Genomic DNA, 5,192 nt, shown 5'->3' on the forward strand with positions numbered 1-5,192 from the left:
GTTGATTTTTTTTGCAGATCCCCAGACTCTGGACCTAAGAAAGCAGAGGAAATGTTTTTCCTCCCTGATAATAGTAATGCGAGCCTGGATCACGGAGGGATTGGTCGGGTCACACCGCCACGTGGCTGCCCTGAGAATCAGATACACAGAGCCCTGGCTCCCATACCACTGTGAAAGCACTTTTGCAACATAAAATGATCATGAAGTAAAGCATACATCGAACACAATTTACCTTTGGTATTTTTGTTTGTTTGTTTTTTGTTTTTTGACTCAGGGTGTCGCTCTGTCACCCAGGCTGGAGTGCAATGGTGGGATTTCAGCTCACTTCAAACTCAGCTTCCCGGGTTCAAGTGATTCTCCTGCCTCAGCTTCTCAAGTAGCTGGGATTATAGGCGCCCACCACCATGGCCAGTTAACTTTTTTTTTTTTTTAAAACAACAAACACAGTTTAAAAACAATCTTGGTCAGGTGCGGTGGCTTACGCCTGTAATTCTAGCACTTCGGGAGGCCGAGGCAGGCGGATCACCTGAGGTCAGGAGTTCGAGACCAGCCTGACCAACATGGAGAAACCCCATCTCTACTACAAATACAAGATTAGCTGGGTGTGGTAGCACATGCCTATAATCCCAGCTACTTGGAAAGCTGAGGCAGGAGAATTGCTTGAATCTAGGAGGCGGAGGTTGCAGTGAGCCGAGACCACACCATTGCATTCCAGCCTGGGCGCAATTGCGAAACTCCACTTAGATTCTGTTTTCACAATCTTGGTTTTCCTTGTCTCTGGTGAAGAAAGTTTTTGCAAAGATCATGGAGAGATTGTTCCTGGCCCCACACATATCCCAGGCCCTACCCTTACAGAGCCTGCTCCTGACCCTCCAGTGCATTGAGCTGAGGCTGCTTTGAACCCAGAGCCAGGACCCAATCCCAGGCCAGAGTTAGGTGGTTGATTCACTGGCATTCCTAGAGGACTCAAGCTGCTCCAGCATTGACTTCTTATTCTCTTTCTGGACCTGTTGCTTGCCTGGATGGGAATACTTCTTTTTGTCTGGCTTCCCTCTTGCCCCAAGGCCCCTCTGATGGAGGCCCAGCCCTGACTTTCAGTACCACAGCTGCAGCTGATGAAGGATCAGTCCCTATACAACATGACTGTCATTGTGGCTGGAACCTCAAGCTGTTGAATGAAACAAGACAGCAGTCTTTGTAGAGGTCTAGGCCAGGCCGGGCACGGCGGCTTATGCCTATAATCCTAGCACTTTGGCAGGCCAAGCCAGGCGGATTGTCTGAGCTCAGGAGTTTGAGACCATCCTGGGCAACAAGGCGAAACCTCGTCTCTACTAAAATACAAAAAATAAGCCGGGCGTCGTGGCAGGTGCCTGTAGTTCCCCCTACCTGGGAGGGTGAGGCATGAGAATTGCTTGAACCTGGGAGGCAGAGGTTGCAGTGAGCCAGGATCCCACCACTGTACTCCAGCCTGGGCAACGGAGTGAGACTCGGTCTCAAAAAAAAAAAAAAAAAAAAAAAAAAGAGTTCTAGGACAGGCCTGTAGCAACAGGTCACCTGGAAATGTGTTAAAAATGTTCAGGCCCTTGATGCTGTGAATGAAATGGTTATAGGGGGGATGGCGGGAATGTTGTTCCACCTCCACCCTATACCCTGAATCAGTGATCCCCAACCTTTTTGACACCAGGGCCAGTTCTGTGGAAGACAAAATCCGGTCCAAGGGCAGAGGTGGTGGGATGGGGGATGGTTTGGGGATGAAATTGCTCCCCCTGAGATCATCAGGCATCAGAATCTGACGAGGAGCGCGTAGCCTAGATCCTTCGCATTGCAGTTCAAGATAGGATTCACGCTCCTGTGAGAATGTAATGCTGCCCCTGGTCTGACTGGAGCTCTGGCCACAGTGCTTACTCGCCTGCCACTCACCTCCCGCAGTCTGGCCTGGTTCCTAACAGGCCACTCACGGTTACACGTCTGTGGCCTGGGGGTTGGGGACTTGTGTCTTAGACATTCTGACTCAGAAAGTCACCCTTAGGGTGAGGCCTGGCAATCTTGATTAAAATAAGTCCTCCAATTCTATGAGTTGTAGGCTTCAAATAAATAAATGAGATAAGCCCTCCAAGCAGATGCTGATGTGTGCTGATGTTTCAGAGTCATTGATCCAGCTGAGTTCAGCAAACTGTGGCCCACGGGCCAAATCCACCCATTACATATTTCTGTACAGCTCTCTAAGAATGCTTTTTGCATTTTCAAATGATTGGGAAAAACAAAAGAAAAATAAAATTTCAGGACACGTGGGAAAGTTTAAATTCAAATTTCGGTATCCATAAAGATAATTTTATCCCACAGCCATTTATTTACTTATTGTCTTTGGCTGCTTTTGAACTACAATGGCAGAGTTGGTGAATGGTGGCAGACAACTTTGAGTCTAAAATATTTACGATTTTGCCCTTTCCAGAAAAAGTTTCTGGACCTCTGCTCTGAATTCTCAGTATTTGCTGAGGTGCGGCAGCTGTCAGCTGCACCCCAAATACAGGCCAATTCCACGGAGGGGAATCAGTCATCCCAGGCTCTGCCACATATAATCCATTTCTGTGCCACCAAGTGAAATTATTTTGCATCTCTAAAAGATGCTAAAAATGGCACTGAGGTTTAGAAAAATTTCCAAAGGCCCATCCAGTCCCATATCCAAATAAATAAATCTGGTTTTCACAACGCAAACTTTTGTTTTTATTGCTGAAAATGTTGCCAGATATGCCCAGCTGGTGTTTACGTATTTCTCTACAGAGCAAATATGGGGCAGGGAGCTTAATTTTCTTAGGCTCATTGGGAATGTGCTTGGAAGAGGGCTAGTTAGAATAGGCATTCTCAGGGTTTCATCTGAATAATTTTTTTTTTTCTTAATTGAGACAAGGTCTCCATATGTTGTCCAGGCTGGTCTCAAGCTCCTGAACTCAAGCAATCCTCCCATGTCAGCCTCCCAAAGTGCTGGAATTACAGACGTGTGCCACCATGCCCCAGCCTCTGAAGAATGTTAAGCACAAAAAAAGAAAAGCCACATGAAGAAGCAGCAGTCACTAAAACCTTCTACAGACACAACGTACCAGGCGAACTTTAGGATAGTCCTTAAACACAAATAAAATCTGTCTGTAGCTTTGGCATAAGAAGTAGAGTCCTAAGAAATGAGGCCAGACAGGTAGTTCATTGAGGACCTCACATAACATGCCATGGATGCTAGTAATTATCCAGTGTACCACTGGGAATCATAAAAGAGTTTTGGCCGAGTATGGTAGCTCACACCTGGAATCCCGGCACTTTGGGAGGCTGAGGTGGGAGGATCCTTTGAGCCCGAGTTCAAGACCTGACTCGGCAACACCATAAAACCCCATCTCTTAAAAGAGGAAAAAAAAAAAAGAAGTGTTTCAAGAATAGGGGAGTAGTATTTATTTACTTTTATTATTTATTTATTTATTTTGCAGAGACAAGTGAACGTTTACTTTTATGGCTTTCTTCCTATGTGTATTTCAAGTTTTTTCAAAACAAGGCCCCAGGACTCTCCAGATTCAATTATGTCCCGGGGCTTGGTCAGCTGCTGCAGGAGTCTTAGGGAGCCTTGTGTAAATGCTAGAGTGACTCATTTACCAACATTAAACCCTAAGATAGATGCAACAAAGCAGGATCCTTCCTCCACGGAATGTGCTGATTTCAGACGACGCAGCACCCAATGTAGAAAACGCTGGACTTTTTCCTTGGGACTGGACTGTGATGAGAGGTGCTTGCCATAAACGTAAGCTACTGTCTTTTCTTTTCTTTGAGATGGACTTTTGCTTTTTGCCCAGGCTGGAGTGTAATGGCGCGATCTCGGCTCACCGCAACCTCCGCCTGGAGATTCTCCTGCCTCAGCCTCCCGAGTAGATGGCATAACAGGCACGCGCCACCATGCCCGGCTAATTTTTGTATTTTTAGTAGAGACGGCATTTCTCCCTGTTGGTCAGGCTGGTCTCAAACTCCCAACCTCAGGTGATCCACCCGCCTCAACCCCCCAAAGTGTTGGGATTACAGGCATGAGCCATCACGCCCAGCCAGCTACTGCCTTTTCTTTGACCCTTCCTTTCCAGTTTTTGAGGTAAAGCAGGAAATAACCTTCTCTGAAGATACTTGATAAAAATTCCCCAAACAACAAAACACATGCTTCCACTTCATTGATAAAAATTTACCGCAGTTTGCCACCTGGGTCTAGTTCAGCTGGTGGATAAGCTGATTGATGCATTCACCCTGATAGCCAGGTGTGCCCATCTCCTTGAGGAAGTCCACTCTATTTTTGGTAGCATGACCGGCCACTGAGAGGTGGAAAAGGCACAAGAACCATGAGATCTCCTGGAAATGCTTCCCTGGGAAGGCAATTTCATGAATGAGGTCTTCCAAGCAAATGACACCAAACTTCCCCAGGTACTCCTCGATCACTGTGTTGTCTGTCAGAGGAATGGTCTTATTCTTGACCGAGGCTTGATCACGTTTCAAAATGAATTCTCGGACACACTTCAGATTTGGAAATCCCCAGGTCACATAACGTTCCACTATACGCATCATTTTTAGGTTCTAGGGGGTGACTTTTACAAAGACACCACTAAAAATTTTCTTTAGGCGAAGTCTTGCAGTGGTTCTCTGCACCAGTAAACTCACGCCATCAATCCTTTCGATGTGTACAACAAAGGCCAAAGAATGGTTGTCTGGCAATTCCAAGGCATGAGGTTTCACTTCTAGTGGTCTGAGAGGCACCTTGTCGCTTTTCTGCCGCCAGGAATCATGTAGGAATGATTCCAGTCACCTAAACCTGGCCCTTTTCCTTTCCTCTGCTCCTTCTTTGCTAAAAGTGCCTGCTTTGCCAGGGTGGTTTTGAGGGCTTGATAGGCCTTCCTCTTTTTCTGCAGATTTTCTGGAACCAAAGGGATTTTTCTTCACTCTTGCTCTGCCATCTTTCTAGTGGTGCAGCTACTGTCATGTGCAACCCCACCCTCTTATTTATTTTTTGAGATGGAGTCTTGCTCTGTCGCCCAGGCTGGAGTGCAGTGGTGCAATCTCGTCTCACTGCAACCTCTGCCTCCCAGGTTCAGGTGATTTTTGTGCCTCAGTCTCCTGAGTAGCTGGGATTACAGGTATGCACCAGCATGCCTGGCTAATTTTTATATTTTTAGTAG

The 5,192-nt window shown here is 46.6% G+C and overlaps 1 pseudogene; it reads right to left on the reverse strand.

The window, feature by feature from the left end:
- Window positions 1-4,230: 4,230 nt before the first annotated feature.
- Window positions 4,231-4,970, reverse strand: LOC105521489 (annotated as a pseudogene).
- Between the last annotated feature and the right edge of the window lie 222 nt (window positions 4,971-5,192).

Source organism: Colobus angolensis, unplaced genomic scaffold, assembly GCF_000951035.1.
Source record: "Colobus angolensis palliatus isolate OR3802 unplaced genomic scaffold, Cang.pa_1.0 Scaffold40, whole genome shotgun sequence".
NCBI lineage: Eukaryota > Metazoa > Chordata > Mammalia > Primates > Cercopithecidae > Colobus > Colobus angolensis.